We start from the raw sequence: 16191 nt of genomic DNA on the forward strand, positions 1-16191 counted from the left end.
CTACTAATGTGTTGCAAGTCCAATTAGGCAGCCTTTTGAGAGAGTGCACTGTCTTAATGGCTATGGCTTGCAGAGAACAACATTTATTAACCTATATTGTGTGCCCATTTTGGAGATTTAGTATCATGAGAAAGAGCAAAATTACAAGCCTCTCTTCCTACCAAGTGAAGCAGCAAATGCCCTGACATTAAAATCTTACAGGAGTTCTTATGGAGCTTCCTTTTTATGTTTTTTTTCTGCCTGAATTAATTTATTTTGCTCATTCTTGATCAATGCCTAATTTAATTGGATAAATGTATTCATGTCTGCATTTTGTGTCCTGCTGTGAACAGACCAATAGGTGACAAATGTTTACAAATCAGCCAGCTGGACTTTTTGTGTATTCCCCTGTGTGTGTGTGTGGGTGCATGAGTGAGTGAGAACCTTGGATATTTGCATTAACCAATTCATCAAGTCACTAGACGTGCAGCAATCCAATGTACACAATTGATATGTTCCATCAGTATCAGCATTCAGTGGTGCTATGATATAATTTCATCTCGCTCGTGTCCTTCAAGGTTACACATATTGGACTTTAAAGATAATGCTAACTACTGGAGATGTCAAGGCTCTTGATGGACTCTGATACATGCTCTCTGGAAGTACCTTCTAATTTAAACCAGTCTATTAAAGAGGTCAATGGTGCTGATCTCGATTCCTGTCCTTGATGGTAGGTGATTCCCTGAGTGTGTCCCACATTGATAGACCCAGACCAATATGGTATAGGAAGATGGAACATGGCCAGGCAGTATTTCAGTGTTTATAGGCTTTGTGCTTATATCCCCTGTTCCCCCCACTTTCTGTGGGGGGAACAGGGAACAGGGGACAGGGGCCCAGCAGTCCATTTTTGCATTGGGCCCCTGCGGTAGGTTAATGCAGCATGGGACAAAGAAAAAAGTCAAATTATACCTTAAAAAGAAAACCATCACTTCGGGCATTGTTCCAGATGGAAATTTACTTCAATTGCACCAACTACAGTAATTCTACCATTGTCGGTTTTCTCTTCTTCACTTTTTGTACTCTCTTACTCCAAATGGCACAGACCAGGGAATCTTTCTTCTCCAAAATAAATATATTGTGCCTGTCCCCTCTGTGTTTCTTTCTCTGCCCTCCTCTTTCTCCCTCTGACTCGCAACACAAAAAAACTACGGGAAAACACACAAAAAAGATTCTTTCAAATTCAATCTGTTGTCGCATGATCCATACCCTATTATTTCTGGATATCACTGTTGGGTTTCAGACTAGGGGGCCAGAAGCAGTAGTCAGTAAGTTAGCCTGTAATACAGTGTCTCTAAGGAGCTGATACTAGGACAAATTACATTTCTTTACAGAGAGAAAAAAACATTGTACCCCAACTTTTTACCATTATTAAGTTGCCATTTAGTCTTAACCAACATTTGTTTCACAGTAATTGTATATTTCCAGGGAGAGGAAGATTTATTTTTTACACAATTTCTGACCTTCAAAATCCAAACTGACCACAGAGTTCTTGCTGTTTAATGTACAGCGCCACACTATTTGGGGGAGCAGCACCTTGAGTTATATACAGTAAAGCTGCTTCAGAAAGAAAAGTTGTCATTTGTTTTTCCCACCCAGGCCACTTCCCTGACATCTATTGCCTTTCCCTCACTAGTAGAAGTTCAAAATCTGTTCCAATTAAATAATCTTTGACACTGTTAATGTGTCTAAATACCCATGTCAAAATAGATCTGACAACCAGGCTTATGACTGTGGACACATAATGCCGTTACACAAGCCTTTTTGCTACATAATGCCGGTTCATGTGCTGAGAGGCTGGCATGTGTATTTGTCTTTTAGGGTGGTTTATCACTTGGTTTTCTTGTGTGGTCCATGTCATGAGTTTTACACACAGTTCTTTATGGCCTTTTACTTCAATACACTTAGCCATCAGAGGAAGTGGGTGAATCGTAAACTTTTCACGCAATCAAGGTAAGGCATACCTTTTCGTATACCATATCTTACCTATACCTGTTAGGTACCAACACAGACTCCTGTTGATCAAGGGTGAAGAACTAGCCCCCTTTCTCCAGAACATCTAAAAGTAAAAATGATCTCAGTCCCACTGTGAGGTGTAGGGCTAAGATCATCTTAGCCTTATACTTTTTTAGGAAAACAGTTCCCGATTGATTTTTACTACACTTAAAAAATCTGACACTCACAAGAGTCCCACTCTTCCAAATCCCCAATGATGAGGGAGGCTGAATGGATCCTGTCAGGACTAAGACTTTCTTCCCCTCATCCATCATGTGGTGTGCCTGGCAACCCTGCACTGCTCAACACGCCCTCTGCCCAGCAGACAGGTCCAAGCCCTTGTCCAAAAGTGGAGTCATGATGAGAAGTATCAAAATGAGTTATTGCTGTCAACATAAAGGAACATTGGATCATTGCACCCACATTAACCTTCCTGTGAAGGGATCAGGCGCAAGCTTACCTTCGCAAGTGAGTTGGCTCATTGTTCTAAATATAATTTTTTTGGTTTTTGGAAGGCACTGATAGAGACCCACCTTCAGAACCTCCTGTGGCAGAAAATCCTTCCGGGTCTGGCAGATAGTCAGAAAAGGAATGAAGCTCACAAAAGGAACGACAGACAGGCCCTTGGCAGTGGTGGTAATGTTATCCCTCGGGTGCTCTGTAACTCACACCTGAGGGAAAAAGGTTAGCACACAGCTGAACTCTATCCATTTGATTACCGTGACAGAAACAGAGGTAATTAAGTTAATACAGTTTAATTATGTTGAGTAGGATTCAGTGAATTTTTAATTGTTATCCTTGGCTCCTGGCAGCGCAATGCAGTGTGAGATAGCCATGCCACCAACAAATATCACATGGTTTCTGTAATTACAACTCCCACAGCCACCATATTTGGCCATTGAACGTGTATAGAGAAAAGTCACTTGAGAGGAGCGGGCGATCGGTTTGATAACTAATCTGGAAAATATATTGTATTTCTTCACTTATCATAAAAATCATTAAAGTAGCATTTTTGAGATTCTTATTATGCCTGCTCTACAAGATCTTTGAATTAAACGTAAAAAACTGTAGCCGTTGGATTTAAACCAAGCAATATAAAAGCCATCATTCCTCATGCTGACGACAGATGGTCCCATTACTGTGCTGAATTAGATTGTTCATACAGCACAGTGACTATGTTGTCAACAATACTGGTGACATATTTTTCAATCATGCATTATACACAAATTGAGAGCTTTCAACGTCTAAAAGGATGATTAATATAAATCTAAAGTAAACATCGACACTTTTCTGTCTGTGTTAAGTAATGCACTCTATATATAACAGCTTGATTCTGAGTATACATTAGAATAGTGATTTCTGGACCAATCTTAACCACGGCCCATTCTGCTTCAAGGTTGACTCTTCGTTTTCTTTTCATTGTTGAAACGGTATTGAATTCTGTCTTTTTTAATGACTGCATTCATTAGTATAAGCTTTCAGTCATTTGAAATACAGCTGAACTGCATTCTATGAAAGGTGTTTAATTGTCTGCTCTCTAAGTGCCCTCTTGGTATTTTATTGATCTAATTTATTCCGAACGGAAACCCTAGAGGGTATAAAGCCATCTATTTGGCATTGCCAGCTGGACCTTGTCCGATAAGAGACATTTTTACAGTGAGGTTAATTTAAAAATACACAATACAGTGAGGTTGATAAGTGTGGACCTTTAAAATCGAAAATAGTATAAAACTGATTCTAAACTATGAGGGAGAGGCTGGTGAAAGAACATTGATTAAATCGTAAATTATGATCCCAATCTTGATGTCCTAAACTAAAGACAGAGTATTTGGAGAAATCAATACTTGTGCAGATTGCAGGAAGAGATGCTTTTAAACAGATGAGATAACAGCTGAAAATCTAATAGTAGATAGAGAGAAATTCTTGCAACGCCAAAGAATAAATTATTGTTTTTTTTTTACTGCAAGGTCTGCTCTGTTGCTCGGCTTCTCCAGGGAAACCTCCGCCAAGACATATGAGCTCACACACAAACACACACGAACACATACACGCGCACAAACACACAAACACACACACACACACACACACACACACACACACACACACACACACACACACACACACACACACACACACACACACACACACACACACACACACACACACACACACACACACACACACACACACACACACACACACACACACAAATAGAGTCCTACACACTAGTCACCCCAAAAACACATGCATCACTGCAAATGTGTTCCTACTCTGTACAATTTAACACATGCATGCTACTTGCAGCTATAGAGAAAACATACATTTGTGCATAAACACACACATACAGTTCTATGAGCCCAATGTGTTATAATGAATACTGAATTATACAAAGGGCCACTTTACAGTGAGTCTCTTGACCTGTGCATGTGGGAAGCTGTTTGCTGTGGGAAAGGAGGAGGTTCAAGAGTGAACACGGTTCTCAGCAAATACACTGAAATTACTGCACAGAGGAGACAGCCAATATAATTTTAGATGCAGTAACAGAAACCTTTTCCAGTGCTGGTTTGTCACAATCTTGCTGGCACAACAGTTTTATTCTAATATACAAAATCTCTAAAATCTCAGATTTGAAGGTGACACATGGAGTAAGATAGAAAGATAATGTAAGCCTTCACCTTGGCTGTATGTACTTTACAGTATATATAGGCTCACATAAATATCCCCAAAATAAATCGGAGGGATTGAGAATGATTACATTTTTAAGGATTATTTATTGTGCTGGGAGTTATTTATTTGATGTCCATCAAAAACATTTATGAGTCTGTTTCAGCAGTATGCTCTAAAAAAAAAAGTCATAAATCAACCAGGGTACCCTCACTCCTCTCCTCTCCCTTTTCTCTGTTGAGGTGTTTCAACCTCGCTATCTCTCCCTCCACCTCTTCTTCCTCTCATGTCTCATATTTCAGTTTCCCTTATCACACGAGTAAGTGCCTACGCTCATAAAGATTTACCATCAACTTCAAATTCATCATCCCTGATTGGATTTTTCGGGGGCAGGGGAAAGGGAGGTGGCTCAGTTTGATTAGGTTTGATTAGGTCCACTTTACTGGCCTCTTAACCAGTAAAGTGGAACACATTTCAAAACTATTGTCCTTAATACAACAATTCTGGAAATAGAAGTAGGATAGACTGTAGCCATAAAGTAAAAAAAAGAGTGATCAGATGTGCCTCTTTTTCCAGGATAATATTGCATTCTGCAAGTATATTGGTACATTTGTCTGACAAGCAAAAAAAAAATTAACGGCTTGCCTGTCCAAGTACAGTATGATATTCCTGAATGGTGTGTCTGAAATACTGAGAGCTCTAGTAGTTTGTCTCTAAGTCCCTAGCATGGGTGTTCCAGTCAGACATCTGTGTTGTCTCCACAAGGTGGTGTCATGCTCATTAGCTGAATGTTGCAGCTAATTTTCACAGGCCGTCAGTCTCTTAGTTGTGTGGGTGACACTACCTCTCTCTTTCCCACATCTACATCACTTGCCAAGACAAACAATGTAAAGTAGTGTAAACCATACCTGTAATTAACTTTGATTTATCAAAAAAAGGGCAAGAAAGATTTCAATAAATGTGCATGTGCTCTTTATTGTTACATTCATTAAAGTCAGTTAAAACAGTCTTGGATTTTTGTTATCCTGTAGTGTGAAGTGCCAAGTGTGATCATACAAAACCGTATACTGCTGAGAGCAGTTCAGTGAAGTGAGACTGTGAAGCCGTCATTACCACACTTTGGAAGGTATCGGTCTGCAGAGCTAGCTGTCTTGACCCGTCCGTTGACCTTCAAAATAATGGTGGCAGGGGAGTGGAGATAGTTCATTACCCACAATGCCTGCCAGGCCACTAGCTCATGCATCCTCAATCACTGAATAAGGGCAAGTAAACAGGCATCCTGGAGTGGTGACTCTCATCTCTATCTCCTAAGTGTCCTTTTTTCTATGCACTGAGCTTTCCAACCCAATCTCTTCTTCTGTCTCTCCCTGCATTTCATCCTCACTCTTTATCATCACCTAAACTCTCCCTTGCTCCATTTCTCTACACATACCATTTAAAAAAAAAAATCAGAAATGAATCACTTATTGATTCTCTAAACTATCTGTAAACCACTTCTCCGTCTCTAGTGACACATTGCCTGGTGGTCAGCTCTGCTTGTGGCAGAGTTTGCCCAGGCATAAAACCCTTGGTGTCATGGTTAACAAGCTTTGTCTAGGCCAAGGAAGTGGAACTAACCATGACTCATGATCGGCTTACTGATCCACAACTGCATTTGTAGTTTCTAAGAATAGGAACACTGAACCATAAATACTGGCCAGCCTACTGTACATGTATGCGACCATATAAACTTTGCCAGAACTTTGGAAAAAAGTAAGTCTAAGATCAGCTTTTATTTTAAGATACTACAAAAAGATATAAGGTATTTGTTACTGAATAGCTCTCTATCGTACACTTGTAAATATCTGTTACATCTATTATTCAAGCTACACTTTTACAGATCTTCGATTGATGTTTCAAATAAGTGCGTGCTGGTTGTGTTTTATGGAGAATGGACACAGGCCATAAAGTCATATGACCTTCGATCAAACTGCTGTTTAATATGAGGTCAACTATAAAAGGTCATAAATAATATTTCACAAAAATAACACAATATGTGCCAAATTTCAAAACATGTCAATAAGATCAAACTAAATGACCAAAAAACGGTCTGTTAGGTTAGCATAATAGGATAGTTTTGGTGATGGTTGATTACCTACAGTATGTCAATGAGCGCAGTACGGGAACACACATGCAGAACCTTCATGCGCACCTCGAATGACTGCCACACACAGAGAGGGCTGGTAAAGAGACAGACAGAGCCGGATTAACTTGATGGATTTTTTTGACGGTCCGCCGGCCCACATTATTATGTATGGAACAGCCAATCACATTTATTAACTTATTAATCGGAGGTGCCGGAACGCTGTTCCTGATTGTTCCTGCCCACTTCAACCCATGCCTTTATCTTATGATGAAACATTTCTATCCTTCCAGGATGACAATGACCCCATCCAAAGAGCACGAGGGATCATTGAATGGTTTGATGAGTATGAAAATGATGTGAATCATATACTATGGCCTTTGCAGTCAGCAGCTCTTAACCCAATTGAACACCTTTTTTTAAGACTTGGACAAACGTGTTAGACAGTGCTCTCCACCACCATCAAAATGCCGAATTAGGGAATATCTTTTGGAAGAATGGTGTTTCCTCCCTCCAATAGAGTTCCAGAGATGTGTAGAATCTATGCAAAGGTGGATTGAAGCTGTTCTGGTGGCACATGGTGGCCCAACACCTTACACCTCACCTTACACTTTATTTTGGTTTTTCCTTTAATTTGTCACCTGTCTGTACATTTAAAAAGGTTAGTCAGTTAAGTGTTTATTTGTAGTAAATCACTTAACAAAAAGCACTGGGCAGAGGAAAACTTTTAACACTGCAATACATCCTGTCTTCACAAATAGTATAACTGCAGTTACATAGTGCCAACTATTGGCCTGGAATAGGATTAGTTTACAGAACACAACAAAGTGTACGTAGACTATCACTAGGCCCCCTAAAACTGCTACTTTTGGCAGTTATGTTAAAGCTTGTCATGGTACAGTGACTTCCTATTTAAATAGTTAACTGCTAATGTTTCCTAGCAACTTTACTACATAAATTTAATGTAGTAAAGTTTTATTTTTGTTACTTTTATTGGTGAAACATGATTTAGTAAATCTCTATTCTGAAATTAACTAGTTACAAGGAACTTATGAGGCACTTTTCACACAGAATGAACACAATCCAGGGCTCAATTTTTTTGGACAGTTTCACTCCTAGCTAGTAATGCTGGTTATCTCAGAACTGAATCTTACTTTTCTGTTGCTGAAATTTTATGGATGACAGGATCCACCGGGGCGGTCGCTGATGTGTAAATGTAGTGTTAATGATCAGCAAAGGCCACAGCATTGACAGAGGAGGATTAAAGGCTGGCTCAGGGGAAGTGGTCCTCCTGGTACATCAGGGGATGGAGCAGAGAGAAACACACAAAGTACATTGATTGCTTTCTGGAAGCACCTGCAACACACACCCTTTTCCTCTTCTGACGTGGTCTGGAGTTATTGCTTATCAGTGTGATTTGGTGAGGGACAGATAGTTATTCTGGCATCATCAGTTCAAAAAAAGAAAAGACAAAGACAAAAAAGATTGATTTAGTTTTAAAATATCATAAAGAAACAGGTTAGGGAATAGCGCAATATATGTTACACACAAAACAACCGCAAAATGTGTTATATATAATTATATTGTATATAATTACATATTGTATATGAATGTAATCTGCTAATCACAAACACAGCTGCAATAATTAATAATGATACCTGGATGTTTATTGCCCTTAATCAAGCACAATAAATGTCCACAACTAATAATTTGAAAAAAACTGGAATACTGACAAATACAATGCTACACTGAGGTCATGGCCCCACAAATTCAGCAGATGGTGTAGCTTGGATGGGATAGAAGTGATACCGTCTCTGACCTGACAAACAGCAGCAGCCTGTGTAGCTCATGATTGTTTTTCCCATTTGACCTGTGCAAATCCACACAGATAATCACTGGTACTGGGATCAAGGATTTAGACCTCAGAGGGTTCCAACAGTCATAATGCTCAGAGTAGTCTCAAGACAATGCATTTGAGCTCACCTCAGATTAGGTCAGACCAGCTGGGGCTTGGAGAGATAGCAAACAAAGGACCGAGAGCTTAGACTCAAAATGAAACAGGATCCCTTCATACACAGGAAGCAGGAATCAAAGTTTAAAAGCAAACCATGATTTGACGATTGTTTAATCTCGAATGATTGTTTTGGGTTTTTTTGCCCTTAACCATAATTGTCATTCTATGGCGTCCAAAATTAGACAAGGAAAAATGAATGTAAAATAGAAGAATTAATAAATAAAGGCATACAATAAAAAAAGTAATAAACACAATTTTATTTTTCAAAACAGACTCCATAAATAGGGAAATAAGTAAATAATAACTGAAATAAATAAGCAAATAAATATGGAAATATGTAATATTTGAAAATGTTACATATGTACTATATAAAATTTACAGTACACAGTGATCGATTGATTGATTGATTTTTTTTTTTTTTGCAGAACATATTATTTCTTCTTCTTTCTTTTCTTTTTTTAAACCCATACACAAGTCTGTCTGTAAAGGGGAAAGAGTTCTTATAAACTTTTCATGACTTTAAGTTAACCTCCTTAAAAAGTCTTGCGTTAAACTGAACGCAAAATCTGTCCAGAATAAAAATCTGTGTAGAGGGGATTTAAGAACTGACCCTTGCAGCCTGCAAATACAGCATTGAAAAGCCAGTGGAGTAAAGAAGAAAAATTGTTAAGAATAAGTTATTTTATAACGGAGTTTACTTTAACATCGATACTGAGCAATTCCTGTTGTCTGTTGTCTTCCTTGGACAGTGACTGTGTCACATTAAAATCACAAACATTTAGAATTCATTCAGTGTTGTGTGCAATAGTCTCAAAATAATAATCTTACATTTGTACTATTGTTATTATCATCAAGATTTCAGAATGTCTTAATTGCCCTGAGGAAGTACCTGGAGAAATACAAGTGTCATACATTGTTTTCCTTTCAGAAGGGGAAATCAATCAAGTATGTCTCTCTGGCATAACTCCATATCTCAGTAAAGCCTGAAAAGCTAATCCCCTGTAAGAGATTCCCTGTGCAAATATATTGATACTGCAATTGGCTTCCTCATTTCCAAGTGATTTACATTGTCTGAAAGTCTTGTGACTGTCAGGCAGGAGAATCAGCGGAGTGAACATAAGCATAAGTTTTGTTGGTTATATAAGTTTTGTTGGTTCATGTTTCTTTAATTGATGGGGAAGTGACTTTTGTGTGATTTTAATTCAGTGATGGTGCATGTAAAATGTCAAATATGCTGAGTGCCTTTTCAGCAAGGGACAAATAAAGTGTCAAAAAGCAATCTTGCAGCCAGGTCTGCGGCACAGTCCCCAAGGACACCACCACTCTTAAGAGGTAACCTCATTTATAAGTGATGTAACACCAATGCAGTGCCTACATGTTACCACACACATCCACACGCACTAACACCACTTAGGATGTTCTGATTGACAGCTCAGCAGTTAATGCACTGTGCATATCGCTGTTCTCAGTCCCTTTTTGTGTACAGCAACAAGTTAACTCTATAAACCAATAAGAGACTCTTCTATTGCAAGTAAGGCACTTTAAATAGCTCTTATGGGTTAAGTGCTTCACAAATATTCCCCCAAATTGCCTGAGGACATTCTGTTGCCAACAAAGTGCTCAATATGCAAATCAGGGCAAATGTGTAAAACTGGAAATAAAGTTTTTATGTGTATTAGTAATCATCGTATAAAATGCAAGGATGAGCATGTAAGGAAGCATGTACGAAATTGCATTTTTTATGGAGTGGTGAATTTTACAGTGCGTAGTATGTCCTCTGCATAATGGTTTGAATATATAATTTAGTCCCCAGTAGCCCTTCCAGCACCAGAGCACCTTAACCGACTCGTCAGCAGTTGTGGCACTGATCGATAGATGCAGTGGAGCATCCTGACACAAGTGTCCCTGCACTGCTAAATACGCATTTTCTCTCTGTTTCCCACAGAATGTTCAAATCACATTGTCAGTGCATAGCCATTACACATGCTGGAACCCTCAACCCCTGAAACACGTTTAGTCAAAATGGTCACTTGGCCTCCGTACCCTTACTTCCATTGCTGCCTTTGTGTATTAAATTAGTCCCCACCATAAATTTCTAAGACAAACACAACCATATTGTTCTGCAGGTACTGTATTAGTCATGTTTATTTATGTAATGTAGCCTGATCCATGCAATTCACCAAGCTCAGCTGGAGATATAGTACTCGCTTTGTCTGGCTCCATTCTGTTGCATGTGTAGCTTTAAGGCAAATATTGCTGGGACAACAACACATCTCAAAGATAACCTGTGAGAACAATAACCGGGCAAATATTAGTTTTGAGCTACTTTATATGTGGTAAATTTGGAATTTGGTTCTGAGTAAAGTATACCTAGTGATGTTTATTGTGATGGATAGTTTTGTGCTTTGTTGTTTGGCAACAAAATAGAGCTTAAAGATCTATAATAAAATTAGAAAATATTTGCTTGTTTGTGGATGTACTAGTTCATTAATTATAATACAGCTGCTATAAATCAGACCCATGTCAAGTGTTTCAATTCAGAGGTTAAGTCAGGTATGTTGTAAACAAGAAAATACACACTGATCAGCCACAAACTCAAAATCTGTAACTGGTTTTAATGTTGTCGTTGATCGGTAAATGCAATAAATATTCTATAGTTTTTTGAAGTTTCCAAAGTTTTGAAGACACATTATTCACATCCCAAATTTCCACTAACCAGAAGCAGCCCAGTGCAATTTTTCTCGGTATATCCCGGGTGTGAACCTCTAAATCTATCAAGTATTTCAAGTATTTTAAGTTTTCCAGTTCTGAGTGTTGAGCAACTTTCAAGCCACGAGAGTGCAGGACACACTAACATGATATGCTGATATCAAGTGAAAGTAAAACAATATGCATCATTATTCTCCCAAGATATTAATCAGCAGGCTAAATAAAGCTGATAAATTATTAAATCAATGCACATACATATACATATGTATACATATCACACAGCACTCAAGTGAATTTTAACACTATTTAGGGCTGTAATGCTTTGGCTGATGGTTAACATATAAAAGCCGATAGGCAGGAGATGGTGAAAGTTGTTATCAGTGTCAGATGGGCAAAAGGCTATTTCCTGGAGGAAGTATGTACCAGTTTAAATTTGATTAATCAAGTTACGTGAGCGCACAGAGTTTGATTTCTCAAACTCGCAAAAATACCAGTAGAAAATACTTGGTCGCTCATTTTGGGCCAACACTACTAAAGTCACACTTAAGCACAGCAGTGTTTTGAGCTAAATGCTGACATCAGCATGCTAATGTGCACACAATGACACCACCAACAGGCTGAGGTTTAGCAGGTATAATGTTCACAATCTTAGTTTTTTTCTAACCATCTTTGTTTACATCTTAGCTCGTTGGCATGCCGACATTTACTAATTTGCACTTAACACAAAGCACAGCAGAGGCTGATGGGAATGACATTAGTTTTTCATGTATTTGGTGATAAATCAAAGCATTGGATAAATTGAAATTTTAACCTGATGATGGCGCCAGTTAAGGCATCACCAAAGCTGTTGCAATTTATCCTGAGGGGATACATGAATATCTGTACCAAATTTCATGGCAATCCAATCAATCATTGAGACATTTCACCAAAAAACAAAAGTGTCAAGTTCAAGGTGGCTCTAGAGGAAAAGTCAGGGGATCTCCAAAGTCATTAGGATATACCATCTGGGAACCATGAATGTCTGAACAAATTTTTGTGCCAGTTCACTTAATAGTTGTGAGATATTTCAGTGGATAAGTGAAATCTCTGCTGGTGGCACTAGAGGAAAAGTCAGTGGATCATTATGATTCATCCTCTGGGGACCATAGATCTCTGTTCAAATTTTCAGTGTAATCCATTCACAGTGGTGGAGGAAGTACTCATACCTTAAACTCAAGTAAAACTAGCCAAACCACTCTGAAAGAATACTCTGTTACAGGTACAAGTCCATCTACCTAAAGTATCCAAAGGAAAAGTGCTCGTTAAACAGTATGGCCCATTTTGAAGTGCTAATATATTACATATGTCATATTATGGCGTATATAATATTATGGAGATATCAACTCTTATGCGTTAACACATAAGCGGCACTTTAATGTCACCGCTGATTGAGATGGAGCTACTACCTACTTTATATACAACTGGGTAGTTTAATCTATAACGAAGCATAATATTTTATGATTTGATCAGATGTTTTGTATGTAAAATTATAATTTCCAACTAACTAGGAACTTCCTAACTAGGAAAGTACAATATTTGCCTCTGAAAAGAATTGAGTAGATTTATGAAGTGGCATGAAGTAGAAATACTGAAATAGAGTATAAATGGCTCAAAACTGTATAGTACACTACTTGAGTAAATGTACTTAGTATCTTTCCACCACTGTCCATTCTGTAGTTGTTCAGAGTCTGGACCAAAATGGGTGGTCCGGTCAAAATTGCTATCTGTAGAGCCACTGCTACTGTTGCTAAAAAGTGTTAGAAAATACTATAAACTTTTTTTCCTGTAGTTCTCAGACTGAGTGGTTCATTTATTTCAAGTCATATTTTTGGGTGGTATTAACTTACTTTTTAAAAATAAGATTTAAAATTCAGTACTGCCAGGAAGGCAGGTAGAATTTACATTTTATGTAGTCAGGTTTATCTCAGATGAAACTTATTCCCTTGATAATACTGCTGGTAGAAATGCTAGTATAATCCTCAGTTAATGATATACTTTATCTGATAATCCTGCTTGATAAAGATTCCCTTAGGAATATTCCTTAATCCCCACGATCAACCAGGAGGTCTTAGAGGTTGTCTTCATTCTATCTTGTCAAGAATCACTTGCTTTACAGGCATATGCAGCAGAACGCTTTGACAAGCAAGTTCTGTGCCTGTGTTTGGGACAAGAAAGGGCCTTGTCCCAAACACAGGCAGTAAAACAAATAGTTTTCTCCTACAGAGTAACGTTTTGATAAATGGTGTACAGTATGTTGAATGCAGCTGGGTGGTCAAGTTGCTTCTTTGGTTTTTTGAAAATGTCAGGGAGCCTTGCCTGACATCAAATCAAATGCTAAAAATAATAAGGACAGGCCTGGAAACTTGAAATGATGGAAAAGGCTGTTTTGAACAAGAACACATGCTCTGCTTGAATGAAAAAAAAGACACTTTTTCATTTTTCAAAGATTAAAAATCTGATTTCTCCTTAATGCAGTATCAAGCATCCAGGCATGTTAAATGTAAGCAGTGTCTGCTGCTTAATGTATTGTTGCAAGCCAAATTTCCTATCACATTAGGATGTGGGCTTGGCTTCTTCTCTGTGAAAACATCATGAGAGTCACTTGGTCACAAGGTGCAGCCTCTCCCCTGCATTAGAAGAAAGACTGGGAAACAGCTCGCTCCCCACACTATTTAAAGCCCTGTTGCAATGGTGAGGAGTAAATCAAGTTTGCTCAGCTCAGCAGTAGCATCACACAAATACAGTAAGTACACCCAATCTACAATTTTGTCTTTAATGTTTTGGCAAATACAGGCTAAATGAAAATATTAAGGATATTAGGAATGTTTTCATTTTGGAAAATATGTTTCAGTTTAAAATGTTTGTTGGTGTTTCACTTAAAACCTCAACTTAACTACATATATTTGATTCAGATTATGAGTTACATCCAACAAGTGTGCACACTGAGCAATAAACTTCCTCATTAAATATGTTCTTTATTCATTTGAGTTCATCATTTATTCGTCAATTTATACCTCAAGTTTTATAATCACTTTGGTTTTTATGTTCCATGATCATAAGTATGATCATAATCTAAAAGTCAGCTGTGCCACTTTAAATTTGATTTGAGTTATTTTGCTGCAAAAATCTTTTCTTAATAAAGAATATAACTAATATTAAACTCTGACTGGTCATTGAAGATATTCTAAGGCAATTAAGTTTTTCATTTAAATTATACCAGCAAACATGTATACCATTTGTGTGAGAAATACTACTGTATATTATTTAATATGAACGATGTAAGACGAAACTATGAAAGCAAAATCCCTTGCATGCCACTGTTAAATGCAACTTCATCTTATAATTGTATTTCAGCTCTTTGGGAAATGTGATTAACAGTACCCATTAGTGAACTTCCTGCACACTTGGCTTTTGCAGACAGATCAGTGGCAGGTTTAATTACAAAAACAAATGACACTTATTTACCACTGATGCTTGGAAATAATGTCGAGTATGACATACAGTCGGTCAGTCACCAAATTAGAAGAGAATGAGGCTATACTGTTCACTTTGTACTGTAATATGAAGTTCTATCTGGACTACAAAGGATGTGAAATAAGGTATAGATGACTGGTTCAATAGAGGAATTCATTGTCATTATTTATTTTACATTTTAATCACAACTTAAATGCAAGACTGATCCAAGTGTAAGAAGTGCTAAAATACTGATGGATCATAATGTAAAGTTTTTCTCAGGTGAAAATCTTGTGCAATATCTTATTACAAAGATGGGTGAAATATATTGTATTACATTTCTGGGTCTTCTTTTGGAGAAATGCTACATCTGTAACAATAGATGACATACTGAATATGTGTATAACTGGTGCAAACAAGGTTGTAGTGTAATGTTCTAGTAAGAGCTATGCTTTTATGCCTTTTTCTTCTTTTACTGGTCAGGACAATCCATTACTAATCTGCAGAGCTGCCTAAAGAGAAGTGAATTAAATTGATTGCCATGCTGACCATATTTCACAGAGGTTAGAGTTAATTATTGATCCCTCATCTGGGGAGATTCATTCTGTTCGCCCTAAGGGAGCCAGTAAAGGCCCATTTAGAACCTCCATCCAGGTGAACTGACTCACAGTTGTGCCGAAATGCACTGTAAATCAAGTGAGTAACAGAAACAAGACATAATTTCCTCTAAATGCCTCCCGTCTACAAAAGGTAAAACTTTGCCACTGTTTTGACCTGAGAAACAACTTCGATCAGTCACAGTATACACCAAAGGAATGCCATTGAATAAGTACAAGGGGATTTCCAATGAGAAATCTCCATAGTAATTTGCCCACCAAAAATGTAATTTGTTGTCTGGACTTTTGATGTGACTGAGGGCCCACATACATAAAATTACAAGGTCTTTCTCAATCTTGCTCACCCAGGGTCACACAAGGACACCTGGGGCGCATTCACACAAGCTGGCCCCCAGCTGTGAAGAACATAATTGCTTTCTTCAACAGAAGGGCTTCAAGCTCCAAACACTTGGCGGATCTGAATGCCCTTCTGGGTAAAGACAAAGTCATCTGTGCCCATATCCCCTCATGGTAAGAGGAGACTATGGCTTAAGGCATTATCT

General features: G+C 38.0%; 1 protein-coding gene across 1 annotated transcript in view; it reads right to left on the reverse strand.

The window, feature by feature from the left end:
* kcnb2b (potassium voltage-gated channel subfamily B member 2b) overlaps positions 1–2649 on the reverse strand; it is an 83840-nt gene extending 81191 nt beyond the window's left edge. The window contains exon 1 of the mRNA XM_040127466.1: positions 2565–2649. The gene's annotated coding sequence lies outside the window, so the exon portion shown is untranslated. The remainder of the gene's footprint in view (positions 1–2564) is intronic.
* Positions 2650–16191: the final 13542 nt, after the last annotated feature.

Source organism: Xiphias gladius, chromosome 5, assembly GCF_016859285.1.
Source record: "Xiphias gladius isolate SHS-SW01 ecotype Sanya breed wild chromosome 5, ASM1685928v1, whole genome shotgun sequence".
Classification (NCBI taxonomy): domain Eukaryota; kingdom Metazoa; phylum Chordata; class Actinopteri; order Istiophoriformes; family Xiphiidae; genus Xiphias; species Xiphias gladius.